At 57.4% G+C, this 14,734-nt stretch overlaps 1 protein-coding gene across 2 annotated transcripts in view; it reads right to left on the reverse strand.

The window, feature by feature from the left end:
- TNRC6C (trinucleotide repeat containing adaptor 6C) overlaps nucleotides 1-3,359 on the reverse strand; it is a 77,392-nt gene extending 74,033 nt beyond the window's left edge. Inside the window, exon 1 of one of the 2 annotated variants that reach the window (XM_079796805.1) lies at nucleotides 3,230-3,359. The gene's annotated coding sequence lies outside the window, so the exon portion shown is untranslated. Of the gene's footprint in view, nucleotides 1-2,876; nucleotides 2,898-3,229 lie in introns of those variants that run through there. The other variant, XM_079796806.1, reaches the window with a different exon arrangement.
- Between the last annotated feature and the right edge of the window lie 11,375 nt (nucleotides 3,360-14,734).

The raw sequence follows: 14,734 nt of genomic DNA on the forward strand, positions 1-14,734 counted from the left end.
TGGTTTCTCCATGCCTCACGCTTTCCCACAGGCTTCAGTTACTCTGGGGCTAAGTCATCTTTACTTGCTCCATCTCCAAATCTTAATTATGTCCTATGCTATGCTGATAGGCGCGCAACGGCCCAGACGCCACAGCCAGTCTATCTTCCTGCTTTAAAGTCTTCTTGGATGTCACTTTGCACAGTAAGCCCTGACCGAGTGGTGAGCAGTCACCTAGACGTAAGCATGCACTCATGGCGGTAATTCCTACTGCGGAAGGCTCAAAAAGTCGTCTCAAAAATGGCTCTGTAGCCGAAACCGGTTTGGCTCAGTGGATAGAGCGTCGGCCTGCGGACTCAAGGGTCCCGGGTTCGATTCTGGTCAAGGGCATGTACCTTGGTTGCGGGCACATCCCCAGTGGGGGGTGTGCAAGAGGCAGCTGATTGATGTTTCTCTCTCATCGATGTTTCTAACTCTCTATCCCTCTCTCTTCCTCGCTGTAAAAAAATCAATAAAATATATATTTTTTAAAAAATGGCTCTTTAGCCTTAAAATGCTAAGTTGTCTGGGAAGTTATATGATGCCAAAGACATTCTATATTCTTAAATCAAATAATGGACAAATACACTCATTTCCACTAGTCATCTTTTTAAATTTTATTTAAAATTAGCATCACTTTCTGGAGTCCAGCAAGAGTAGGTCTACATTCAGGGCCTCGCTGCCCTCACTGGGAGGGGGAAGTAACGCCAGCTCCCCGTTCTCGGCCAATACAGTTTGAATGCAGCTTCCGTTTCTTTCCAACGGAAAGGTGTCCTCCCTGGGGAAAAGCTGCCCCCCCAGCCCAGCCCTCTCCTCCTCCCGCTCCAGTGGCTTTGGAAGGGAGCCAGGTGACACCTTGGAAAAGCACACGTTTATCTCAGTAAAGCTGGCTGCTTAACAAAAAGGTGGTGGTGGTGAGAAATACTGTAATTTAAAGTTCCCTATATTCCTCCATGACATTTTTAAATCACTGAGTGTCAAATGAAACACTTTGCCCAGTTTCCCTCACAATCAGCACTATAATGCAACTATTTGTTCCAAAATTCCTGAGCCAACTAAGTATAAATATAAACCTGTTACAAAATAATCTTTGTGAAAGTGGTTAAAACATACGCCACTTGGAAAAGAACAATAATAAACACTGTAAGGAGTGAAATCTAAAATCAGCATTTACATAGACCCAGGTTACTACTAACATATGTAAATGCCAGAACCCAATGAGATAGGATTGAGCCTGACAGCCTGGTGTCACCCCTCTTTAACGTCAGACCTCAGTAACAAACAGGAGGTTCTGGCCAGGGAGGTCTCGGACTTGGACAAGAAGCTTGGAAGACTTAGAATCAGCCTCTAAAACGAGATCCTCCTAATAAAGGCCTCATATACTTAGATCTGGGACTGCAGATACTCTCTGCTGGCTAAGGAAGTGCTAAGTAACAGAAATTATTGTGTCACCGTAAGTATGATTTAACGTAACTAATAATTTTACTATTACCGTTTTCTAGGCTATCAATTTCTCATGACCCAACCTGTGAAAAATAAAACACACACAACAGATTCCAAGACCCTCTCTTCTTATGGAAATACAAATATTAAGAACTTTCTGTAGAAAAAAACACAAACTTTCAGTATAGGCAAACAAAGTAACCATTATTCAGGCTATTGTCTTCTGTAAACAGCAACAATGAAATAAATTTGGGTAACGTAACTGGGTTGGTCATTTTTAAAACCTCATTTTGTATCATTTCCCCCAACAAAGCATCCCAGAGGTGCCAGGCTGGAAGGTTCCAAGACCTCACTCCCTCCGTGGTTCGGAAATGATGTGCCTTTCTTCAAGGTGCCCTCTGCCAGCCAAGCTCGTCTGGCCTGGGGCTGGTCTGGCCCTTTCTTCTTTCACGGAGAACCGAAGGGAGTCTGGAACCTATGCATTCCGTTGTCAGCATCCCCTCCGCATTTCAGACCGGCCACTACTGTCCTCTGAGACCATTCGAGCCCCATTTCCAGGGTCTCAGCTCATCCCCATCGCTACTCAATTCTAAAGGGAGGAAGTCAGTTGCACAAAATAAGCCTTGTGCAGGGTCAATGACGTTCAGAGACCTAGCAGCCTCTTGACAGTGGTCATCCTAAACTGACCCCTGCGCCGGCCGTCGCATGACGACCTGAACGCCGGACACAGGAGAAAACCCGAACCTCGGCAACACAATGGATGTAACCACCCAGGCGCCTCCAACTTGCAACTCCTTAAGGCGCTGGGGATGGACATCTACAGAGCACCATTTTGAGTGGAGAATCGGCAGTTCATGCCTAGCAATAACCGAGCACAGCAAATGGAGGTTCAATCTGACAGGGGGAAGCCAAGGTTCCAGGCACGGTGCTCCGCCAGTGCAGAGCCCCCGCGGCCGCCGAGCGCCCGAAACCGCAATCGGTGCAGCGGGACCTGCGCGGCTCCTCCCCCGCCCGCCACATCCAGGCGGCGATCCTGCATCCTCGGCGAGATCCCCCCCCCCCCCCCCCCCCCCCCCGGCTCCGCGGAGCCCGCAAGCGAACGGTTCCCTCCGTCGGGCTGCCGCGCAGGGAGCCCCTCCATCCGCATCGGCACGTTCTAGAAGCTCCGACTCCATCCATTAAATCTCATCCGCAAGGTGAAGGGGCAGAGGTGGCGCCCCGGCGCTCGGGTTACGCGATCCGATCGCCGGGCAGCTGGGAGGTGGCGCGGCTCCCCTTCCTCCCGCGCCTCGCCCCGCAGCCGGCGCCGCTCCAGCCCACCTGCCTGCAGGCCGGCTCCAGGCCGCGGCCCCGCCACCTCCCCCGGAGCACGCCCGGGGTGCTCTCCCCCCGCACCCCCGCACGGGAGGCCCTACCCCGAACACACTCGGGTCCCTGCCGGCCATCAGAAACGCAAGATCCCTGGGCGACCGCTCCGGGAGAGCCCGCTGCCGCCGCCCGCATCCGTTCAAAAACGCCGCAACTGATGTGTCACCGCACCACCCGCGGCGACCCCGCCGGCTCCCCCGCGCACCGGGACAGGCGAACCGCTCTCGCCGCGCGCGCGCGCGCACCCGACCACGCGCGGCGGGCAGCGACTCCCGTCTCTCCGCGCCGCGCACCCCTTCCCGCCGGGACCCGCGACCCCTCGCGCTCCGGGCCCGGCCGAACAAAGGCGACGCCGCCAGCTCGGCCAGCGGCGGCGCCTCGGAGCTCGGCCCGCGCTCACCTGGGCTCCGTCCCCGGCGGCGGCGGCGGCTCCTCGGCGGGGCTCCGGCGGCGCGGGCCTGGAGGCGGCGGCGACGACAACAACCCGGGCGGCCGCCCTGAGGCCTGCGGGGCGCTCGGGCGGCGGGGGCCCGTTCAGCGCCGGCGCCGCAGGCTCAGGTCCCGGCGCGGGCGGCGGCGGTGGCGCGGGCGGGTGGGCGGCGGCGCGTCCCGGCAGGTCCAGGTCCGGCCCCGGCGACGCCGCGACGCGCCCTCCTCCTCGCGCCCGCGGGCGGGACGGCGGCTCCGGCGCGGCCCGGGATCCCCGGCGGCGGCGGGGGTAGGCGCTCGGCGCTCGGCCGGCTGCGCTCCGACCGCCTCCGGCTCGGGCGGGCCCGCGGCGGCGGCGGCAGGAGCGCGGCGGGGGCGCGGACGGCCCTGTCAGGGGCGGCGGGGGCGGCCGAGGCGGTGCTCAGGGCTGCGGAGCGGCGGGGCCGGCGGCGGCGGCTGCGGCTCCCCGGGCCGTCGCGCTGAGGTGCGGAGCTGCCACCGCGGCCATCTTGTTGCTCTAACTGACAAGAACCCCCCTCCCCCCGCTCCAGCCAGACGGGGCGCTCGCGCCCCCTTCCCCGCCCCACGTTGGCCTCCAACAGGAAGTCGTCCCGGCCCCTGGCACGTGACTCCACCGCATCTGCATACCGGAGCCCACTGGCCAATAGGCGCTCTGCCTCAGCTCCGCCCCCCGCGCCCCTCCCAGGCCCATTGGTTGGCCTGGACCAGGCCACGCCCTCTGCTTCCCCCTTAATTCCCGCCCGCGCTGTGGTTCCCCAGATCGCTCGGGGAGCGCGCCAGGGTGCGAGCGAGTGGGCGCGCGCTCTGCTCGCCCGGGCGCGTGGAGGCTCCGGGGGCCAGCGCCCGCCCGGGGTCCGCGGACAGCCGTGCAGCTTCCTCCCCTGTCATTTGGTGCAGCGGCTCAGTGTTAGCGCGCTGAACCGCGGGGCGCAGATATGGCCTTGTGCCTCCGCTGGGTTCCCCGGGCCTGGGTTTTGTGCGTTATTTTCACTCGGCGGCGCCGGCTCTGGCGCGCGTCCCGCCCGTGCCGTGCACACGCCCGGCTTCTCCCCACCGTGCGCACACACGTACGCGCGCCTGCCCGGGCCCGGGAGCATCCTGCTGGCCGCGCGCCTTCCAGCTCACCCTGGCGCGCCGCGCATCCCAGGGGAGCGCCCTGCTGCGAGCCAAACAAGTCTCGCTAGGAAACAGCCCCCTCCCCGGGGAGACAGCCCTTCCCCGGGAGCACGAACACCCGCCTCACCGCGCAAACGGACGTCCGGGCCGGACCCCGGCGCTCTGGCTCCCACACCGCACGGCTGCTTCCCAGCTCTCGGCACCCGGTCGTGGTCCTCCATTCCGCCGCTCCCCCTCCACACACACTGGTCGCTAATCGTGGGTCTGGAGCGACGTGCAATTTAAAAGCCCCCTTTAACTTTCGGTTCCAGTCGCGAGAATTGTCTCCGTGCTCACGGGTCGTGGAAGCCGGCCAGCTCTCCCCTGGGCGCGGAGGAGGCTCGGCGGCGGCGCTACGTGAAAGCCGGTGCTGGAGGAAGCCATTCCTGTCTACGTGTCCCGATCGCGGAGAGAGCAGAGAAGGACACACTGCCTGCACGTTGCAATTTTGTTACCGCAAGTGTCATGCTTTGAAACGTCTGTGATGAGAGAGACACAACAGATCCCTCACCCTGGTTTCCCTTTCGGGGGCCCCAGGAGCCTGGCGCTCTCTGTTCCTCCACGGCCCTGCGGTAAGGCCTCCTCCCCTCGTCAGATTCGCAGCCCACTCTCCAGCGTCCAGGCCCACGTCTGATTCAAGCAGAAAGACAGAGTGATCACCACCCTGCCTGCATGGATATCGCAGAACACCAGGTTATTGCATTGCACACAAAGGCTGCATTAGCTCAGCGGTTCTCAGAGTGTGTTCCCTGGACCAGCAGCCCGGCATCCCCTGGGAGCCTGTGAGACATACAGCTTCTCGGGCCCGCGGGCCAGATCTGCTGAAGCAGAGACTCTGGGGGTGGGGCCCAGGTACGTGCCTCTGAAGGAGCCGGCCAGGTGATTCCGGCAAAAAGCCGAAATTTGAAAATAAAGCAAACAAAGCACACCTTCCCTCCCGGCTCTGTCAGGGACACTTGCCTCCCCTCATCCCAGCCACTTCCTTCGCACACAGGCTGCTGCTTCCTCTGGGTCCCCAACCACCGGACACCAGAGGCTGGGCTCCTGGGGGGCTGGGAGGGAACCCACCTGCCCGCACCTTGGTCTCAGGTTCTGAGCTGGGGACCGGGAGACGGGGTTTCTGTTGTCTCAGCGCAGCCACAGGAAACCCGCACGGCCGCGAAAGGAGGGGCTCAGCCGGAGAGAAACCTGAGGCCAAGAACGTGGTTTTTCGTTGTTTGGTTTTGCTTTTTTAGAGGGAGAGACATGAGCATGTTAATATGCCGAGGAGAAAGAGCCAGTCAAGCAAAGAGGAAGGAGTTTGCCTGTGGGTTTGAAAGGGTTGAATATGGAGTAAAACAGGCCTTTAGGCAGATGGAGATGGGGCGGGTGGTGGTGGGGGATAGTACTCTGTGTTCAGGGGCTCTGAGGGGCCACTTCTGTTACAGGGACCGGAGGAGGCAGGGAGATAGCTGCAGAGGCCGTGAGCCTGTGCATGGGTGTGATGGGTGTGATGGGTGTGTGTGCGAGAGAGAGAGAGAGAGAGAGAGAGAGAGAGGGGGGGGGGGGAGGAGGTAGGGGGGTGGGGGGAGAGGTTTGCAAAAAATGGAGGCCATTACCCCCTTTTTAAAAAAATTATATTCTTTTTAAAAAATATGTATTTTATTGATTTTTACAGAGAGGAAGGGAGAGGGATAGAGTTAGAAACATCGACCAGCTCTCTCCTGCACGCCCCCTACTGGGGATTGAGTCTGCAACCAAGGTACATGCCCTTGACCGGAATTGAACCTGGGACCCTTCAGTCTCTGGGCCGTCGCTCTATCCACTGAGCCAAACGGCCCCACACTTTTTTTTTTTTTTTTTTTAAGATGTTGTGTCCTAAGATTCCCTGTAAGTCTAAAATTCTGTTAGGCCTTTGGGAGCTCAATAGATATTTGCATACCAATTGTTGTTTTATTCTATATCAGTAGTGTTGCATTTAAATCTGTTGTCTGAGGTGAATAGGAAAACATACTCCTTGTATCTCTGCCTGCCATTGAAACACAGGCCCACCCCCACACCATGCCGGGCCACATACCCAAACCACGGGAGGCTATTTCATCTGCCTTTGTTTCTCTGGGCCTGGAGCATAAGTGACATTTTGGGTATCTGGGAGGTGAGCCTTGCTCAGCACATGTGGGCACTTCACAGCGCTCTCTTTATTTTTATTTATTTTGTTGTATTGATTTCAGAGAGGAAGGGAGAGGGAGAGAGATAGAAACATCAATGATGCGAGAGAATCATTGATCGACTGCCTCCTGCATGCCCCCCCCCCCCCCCACTGGGGATCCAGCCCGGAACCGGGGCCTGTGCCCTGATTGGGAATTGAACTGTGACCTCCTGGTTCACAGGTCAACGCTCAACCACTGAGCCACACCAGCCAGGCAATGCTCTCTTTCTCCTGGGCACCCACCATACGATGACCGATGAAGTCATGATGAGGATGTCCCCTGTCTGGGGGGCTCAGCTATTTCCAACGGCCTCGTTTAGCGGGGTCCTGCGGTACGGGGCCAGCTTTGGGGCACTGCTTCTTCTCTGATCCAGTTCTACAAAACGGGCACTTCACCTAACAGGGAAGGATAGGGGATTCCGGTGGCAGAGTGTCACTGGGGGTTGAAGGAAGAGGATCCTTCAGAGGCTGCGTCCCAGCTGGGCTTCTCTGGGCCCCACGTCTGCTCACGGATCTGGTGACCAGTGGCTCCGGGGCTTGCCATCTGAATGAACCCCCCGTGTGGGACCAGCTCCTTCTCTCTTGCCTGAATTCAGCACGTGTTTGCAGGCCTCTAGCCACACAAAGCATGCCCAGGCGCCCGCCACGCTGAGCCCCTGCCAATGGAGTCCTGAGAGAGAGAGAGAAGCGGTTTTACCTCCCTGGTCTGCTTTGTCTTTTTTTTTTTTTAATATATTTTATTGATTTTTCACAGAGAGGAAGGGAGAGGGATAGAGAGTTAGAAACATCGATCAGCTGCTTCCTGCACGTCCCCTACTGGGGATGTGCCCGCAACCAAGGTACATGCCCTTGACGGGATTCGAACCTGGGACCCTTCAGTCCACAGGCTGACGCTCTATCCACTGAGCCACACCGGCCAGGGCTGCTTTGTCTTTTTGCTACAGCATTGATCACCCTATGTGATGCATAATTTGTTTTTTAGAAAAATATATTTGTATTGATTTCAGAGAGGAAGGGGGAGGGAGAGAGAGAGAGAAACATCAATGATGAGAGAGAACCATCGATTGGCTGCCTCTTGCACGCCCCCTACTGGGGATGGAGCTGCAACCTGGGCATGTGCCCTTGACCAGAACTGAACCCAGGACCCTTCCATCCTCAGGCCGACAGTGTATCCACGGAGCCCAGCTGGCGAGGGCTATACTCTGCTTTCTATTGTAGTTCTTGTTTCTCGTCTCCCTGATTAGGATGTAACTCCACTGGCGCAGAATTCTTGTGTTTGGTTCCCTGATGGATCCCAGGCCCGCGGAGCAGAGCTGCTCTGGGCGCTCAGTGAGTCTGTCTCTGTGGAGTGATGAGGAATTAAGGTACACCGGGGAGCATGTCCTGAGAAAGTGAACAGCAAGCAAAGCGCCCTGGGAGAAATGACCTCTAGATGGCACATAGGATGGGGGGTCAGGGCGGGCGCCAGGGGATGGCGTCCAGACAGCGTTAGAGGGATGGATAGGAGTCCTCCCGCCCCCCCCCCCTCTTTCTCTTCCTTCCTCTCCCTCTTTTTCTTTCTTTCTTTCTTTCTTTTTTTTTTTTTTAAAACCCACACCATATTTTTGTTGATTTCAGAGAGGAAGGGAGAGGGAGAGAGAAACATCAATGTTGAGAGAGAATCATGGATCAGCTGCCTCCTGCACGCCCCACACTGGGATGGAGCCCGCAACCCGGGCCTGTGCCCTGACCGGGAATCACACCATGAGCCCCTGGCTCAAGGTCGCTGCTCAACCCCTGGGCCACGCCGTCCGGGCTCTTGCGCTTTTTCTTAGCGTTGTCTCATTATATGAGACTCAGGACTATACTCAGAAGAAATACCAGAATGTTTGACGTTTATAACAGACATTTCCTGAGACCTTCGTAGAACCCAAATATTAAAACAAAACAAAACACCCTTTACTAGATCATTTTCAACGGACTCCCCAGCCCAAGTAACGAAAACACACACTCGATTGTGCGTGGAAATCAGAAGTGTGTGTTCGTGAAGTGCTGCTGCGGAACAGATGATCTCTACCCTTAGCTGCGTGTGTCATACACACGGTCTCCGAGAGTGCGGACCGGGGAGCACCGGCGGGGAGGTCCTGGCTCAGGGTCCTTCATGAGGTTGGGGTCAAGCTGCTGGCATCTGTGGGGGCTGAGGTTCTGGCTGGGGCTGGGGCATCTCCAAGCCCTCTCACGGCTGTGGGCAGGAGGCTCCAGTGTCCTGTCTCCATGGGGCTGCTCACGACATGGCGGCCCCCAAAGCGAGTGATCCGAGAGCAGGAACACCATGATGGAAGCCCGAGTCCTCTATAATCTACTACCAGGAGCAGCGTCCTATCGCTTCTGCTCTACAGACCAGCCCTGGCTCAGCGGGGAGGGACTGCACAGCCTGGGGGGGGGGGGGGTCCCGGGCCACCTTGGAGGCTGGCTCCCTAGCCCGCAAAGCCACACGGAGACGCAGGTTCCCAGAGGCCAGGGAGGCCCACTCCCAGCGCACACGATTCGAATCTATGACTCAGCAAACTCCAGATCATGCCCTGTCATTGCCTTCGAGGACCCCGCTGGACTGTTGCTATGGAGGGGAAACATCTTCTGGGGATGCCATGACCCCCTGAGCCTTTGGGGGCCTCATCTCCCTTCTCTTATATCAATGGAATGGGACCATATTGGGAAGGTCCCATCCAACTCTCCAACTCTGTGGCTCAGGAATGGTTTCAGTGGCTCGGTCAGTAGACATGAAAAAAGTCTCCAAAGAGAAGACAGAATTTGTACTTGAAGACCCCACAGTATGGAGGTGGATGGGACGTGCCCCGTGGAATGCCCAGAACCCAGCGGGAGGGATGGTGGCAAGGTCTGGTGGCTGGGACTCCGGAAGGTTCCCGTTGGGAAGCAGGGACACAGGGTTTGCATAAATAAGTGAGCCGTTGGGCTAAGCTAAGAGTTTGGATGTGGTTCCATAGGTTGTGAATGTGGCAGAGATGCCTCCGCCCAAATCCGAATTGCCCTTCCACATTGTTGGTTTTCACTGAGTCGTCCAGCCCTGGACTACATTTCCCAGCACCCCCTTCTCATCTAGGTAGAGCCGCGTGACTGACTTTGGCCAATGGAATGTGAGCCGGAGTGATGGGCTGCACTCAGGTACCTAGGCAACTGAGAAGCCTTTGTACCTTCTCCTCTCCCTCCTTCTTCTTCCGGCCTGGATGCAGAGGACTTGGGGGGGAGGGTGAGGGGTGCTCAGGGGAGGGGAGAGCCTCCAAATGAAAAGGGCCTGTGTCCCTGAGACGTAAGAGGAGAAAAATCTCCTACACACCGGAATGCCAGATGAGTAGACAGGTATTCGGTGAAGCCCCAACGAGCTACCACTGCCCTAGCACACATCCGGAAACCTCTGCAAAGCCCTCAGCAGGGACTTGGAGAAAAATGCTCTTGGGAAGACCACTGTGCCATGGGTCAGTTAGGAAACGCCGGGGTTTCAAGGAGGCGTCATCGGGAGATGACATTGGGACTAAGGAACAGGGGAGCATTGGGGGGGGGGGGGGGGGGGAGCGGGGGAGACAAGGAAGGGCCAGGCCTAGGCTCAGGGTTCCATGTCCGTGACGGTGGGGAAGCCGGTTTGGGGAACAGGGCAGATTCCTCGGTGATGGAAACAATTCTGACCTCAGACTCTGGGCTGCGATTCTCGCTAAAATCAACAGGGTGAATAATGAGAGGAGCGAGGCCAGGGAGACATTCACACGCTCCTGGCAGCTGCCGCCACCACAGATTGCCATCAGTTGACGCGGTGGGAGCCCGGCAGGTTTCCCCGGAGCCTGTCACGGTGCGTCCGATCTGCTGGGACACGAACGTGCTCCCTCCTCCCGGGGACGGGATGGGTCCTGCCCTTCGATGCAGGGGAGCGAGCGTGGGGAGGTGCGCTGTGCTGACGCTCAAAGTCACCTCTGGAGCACCGTCTCGGCGTCAGACAGCGTGACTCTGGGAATGAGCACACAGCCCGTCTCGGCCCCAGCGAGGCCTCCAGGGTCAGTGTCGCTCGGAGAAGCACAGGATTAGGCTCCAACACTGACAGAAGGAGTCCGCCTCCTGCAAAGAGACCGTGTCAGGAACCTGGGGACCTGCTTCTCGCAGGGGGTCCAACCCCATCGAACCTCACGAACCAAAATGCACAGGTTCTGGTGTGTGTGTGTATGTGTGTAGCCAGAACTGGTTTAAAAAAAGCAAAAACAAAAGCCAAACCTGGTGAAATTCAGAGGTTGCCAAACCTCTAAATTTGGCGTCTGCTGTGACCTGGACCGGCCAAGAGGTCCTGGGCGTCCTCCTCGCGCGGCCGGGCGGGGGGCCAGCCGCCAGTTGTCGGAGCGGGGCGCGCGGAGAATGTGGTACCGGGACGGGGAGAAGCAAGATAACGAGTTCCCACCCTATTCTCTCACCCTAGCAACCGCCTGTTTGTTTATTTTTGTTTATTTCAGTCTTTCCAACGATAAAATAATACCCGCTCGCTATGGAAAAAACACGTCGAAACTATAGAAAGATGAAAAGAGGAAGAGTCTCACATGGTCCCAGTCCTCAGAGACGCCGACCTCAGTCTTTAAAAGTGCCTCCTCCCAGCCTCACGGCATCATTTGAAAACCCGCAGACATGTTCGCGCCCCACGGGTTGCTCCTGAGCCCCCCTCCGGGCGTCTGTTCAGCCTCCGAGCGGAAAACTTTTTCACGTTATAATTTAAAAAATATATATATATTTTATTGATTTTTTACAGAGAGGAAGGGAGAGGGAGAGAGAGTTAGAAACATCGATCAGCTGCCTCCTGCACACTCCCCACTGGGTATAGGCCCGCAACCAAGGTACATGCCCTTGACCGGAATCGAGCCTGGGACCCCTGAGTCTGCAGGCTGACGCTCTATCCACTGAGCCAAACCGGTCAGGGCTCACGTTACAATTTTTCATGTTATCACCAACAACTCTTCAAAACCATCTTACAGCCCTAGCCAGTTTGGCTCAGTGGATAGAGCATTGGCCTGTGGACTGAAGGGTCCCAGGTTCGATTCCGGTCAAGGGCATGTACCTTGGTTGCGGGCACATCCCCAGTAGGGGGTGTGCAGGAGGCAACTGATTGATGTTTCTCTCCCATTGATGTTTCTAACTCTCTCTCCCTCTCCCTTCCTCTCTGTAAAAAGTCAATAAAATATATATATTTTAAAAACCCATCTTACAGCAGACAGACTGTCTTAGCAAACGAGTTTGCCATCATTTGCAGAGCAAATCTCCTCGGAGGCCAAAGGGTCCCCGGCCAAGTCCTCCTCGCCGGCCGGGGCCCGGCACGTCCTGACGCCAGGACGCACTTGGAGGGGCAGCGCTGTTCTGCTGCCAATGTTTTGTTGTTGTTATTTTTGTGGCTCCTCGCGGAGGATATTTTTCCATTGGTTTTCTGAGAGCGTGGAAGGGAGAGAGGGAGACAGAGAGGAGAAACAGGGATGTGAGCGAGACACATCGGTTGGTTGCCTCCCGCACGTGCCCTGACCAGGGCCAGGGATCGAGTCTGCAACCGAGGTACATGCCCTTGACCGGAATCGAACCCGGGACCCTTCCGTCCGCAGCTGCCAATATGTTTTGGAAAAGGCGTCTCCCTTGCTTTCCTCCACCTGTTTGCAGATGGACAGTCACCCCGAAGGACAGACGTCGGGAGGACTGATTCTTGCGGAGAATCTTCGTGCCGTTCGCCCCGTGTGTGGAGCAGGGGAGGGCGGCGGGCTCTCAAAAGGGGTCGAGCTGAGTGGTTTGTTGCCCGGGCTCGGTTCTGTCATCGGCAGAGCTTCCAGACGGAGCTCATGGACCCCGAGCGCCTCGCTCACGATGGCCCCGGGCTGCCCCCCGGCCCCGGCCCCGGTGGCGGCAGAAGATTCCCGTTGGTCCGGAGCATTACCCACCCCCCCGAGCCAGCAAGCCTTTGGCTGCCTCAGTTTCCCTGCTGCCCCTTCACAATCCTACCTCCTCCTCCAGCTCTTCGGGGGGAGAGGCTGCATGACTGACGGACAGTGGCTGCCCAGGCGGAGCCAGGCCCTGGGGGCCCGCCGTCGGGCCGCTCGCCCAGCCCCGCCGCGTGGCCGGCTGGCTGAGCAGAGAAGATGGCCTCCCCGAGCCCCACGCACGGCGAGCCCAGGCTTCTCTGCCCACAGGCCCGAGCACAGATCCCAGACACGTCCCGCAGCCGTCGGGGCACAAGCGGGCCTTTATGCCGGGGTCACTCGGGCTCCTAATTGGCTGTGTCAACAATGGGCCCCTGTGTTTGCTCCCAGGAGACGCCAACGACACGCGTTCAGTGTCAAAGAAAGGAGCGGAGCGGGACATTCCAGCAAAAACCGCTTTGGGAGTCCTGCCCTGGTCGCCGGAAGACCTTGCTACCCGCCCTCCGAGGGGCTGCCGGCCTCCCCCACTCCCCGGCCTCGTCCCTGGGCCTGGTGGTGGTGGTGGGGGTGCTCCGGAGTGCCTGCAGCGCTGTGAGGAGCGGCCGGTCTTACTGGGCTTGATTTAGGGCCTTGAGCGCCGCGGAGTCCCTCCATCCCGGCTCCAACTCCAGCCACGCAGTAGCCGCGGGAAGACAGCACGCCCCTCTCCCGCAGACGCCCGCGGGGACGGAGGACGTGCCAGGGGCCCTGGGCAGGGCTTTGAGCCACAGGGACCTTGGAAGAGGGAGATGAGAAGGCACCGGGCCAGACCCCGGCACAGGTAGGGGTTCTGCACGGCTGTTTGCTGAAGACGCTGCGAGGGGGGGAGTCCTCCACTGCGTCCCTGCCCCCCCCCCCCGCCTTCATCCTGGCGCGGCAGCTAGTGAGGCTGCGACAGGGCGGGAAGCGGAGCCAGCAGCCAGGCCTGTGCGTGCTGTTAGGCAGGGCTCTGCGGAGAAACAGAGCTATGGGAGAAAAAGAGATACATACATGCACACATACATACACGGATAGATACATGGATAGATACATAGGTACACGGATAGATACATACCGTAGATACACGGACAGATACACAAGGATAGATAAATATATATATATACATGGATAGATACATATATATAGATAGATAGAAATAGATACATGGATAGATACATATGTATATAGATATAGATATAGATATAGATACATGGACCGATACATGGATAGATAAATATATATATACATGGATAGATACATATGTATATAGATAGATAGATGATAGAGATATAAAAATAGTTACCTGGATAGATACATATATATAGAGATATAGATACATGGATAGATACACAGATATATATAGATAGATACAAAGATGATAGAATGAGAGAGGGAGAGAGATGGAGGGGAGAGAGGATGGATAGGTAGATAGAGTTTAAGATGCTGGCTCAGGTGATTGCGGGGCCGGGGGGCTGGTGACCTGGGAGGAGTTGGTGCTGCAATCTTGAATGGAAGGCTGCCTGGAGGAGGAATCCTCCTCCCTCAGGAAGAACTCTGTTTCCTTTCTCTTAAGGCCTTCAGCTGATGGGACGAAGCCTCTCTGTTAGGGAGGGTAATCTGCTCTATTCAAACCTACTGATTTCAATGTTAATCGCATGCAAAAATAAAAATAAAATCCTTCCCAGGAACACCTGGACTGGCATTGACTAGACAACGAGGTGCCGCTGTCCAGCCACGTGGACGTGTAAGATGAACCGCCACCGCCGTCCAGGAGCCCAAGGGGGTGGCACAGGGTGGCTGGGCGCTCGGATCGCCCTCACCTTGTCCCCCGCCTTCCCCTCCTCCCTGCACGTCCTCCCACCTGACATCCGCTGTGTTTTACAGCGTTCTCGGCCCTGGCCTGTCCTGGATGTGTCTGCTTGGTTCTCAGTGCCTGGCACGTAGTAGGCACGGAGTCAGTCTTTGCAGAAGGAACGCACTTGAAGGGCAGCAGTGCCCACCAGCAGGACATTAACCAAGGGCGAGGCCACGCGTGACTGCGCGGGCCCGCGCCCAGGAGGCCGGCCTGCGAGCTTCTGGCGCGTGAGCAGCCCTTGGCTCGAGGCGGTCGCGGTTGGATTGCAGCACGGAGGCTGCGAGGCTGCGAGGGCAAGACGACGCCACTTAT

The sequence above is a fragment of the Cnephaeus nilssonii genome, assembly GCF_951640355.1.
Source record: "Cnephaeus nilssonii genome assembly, chromosome: 19".
NCBI lineage: Eukaryota > Metazoa > Chordata > Mammalia > Chiroptera > Vespertilionidae > Cnephaeus > Cnephaeus nilssonii.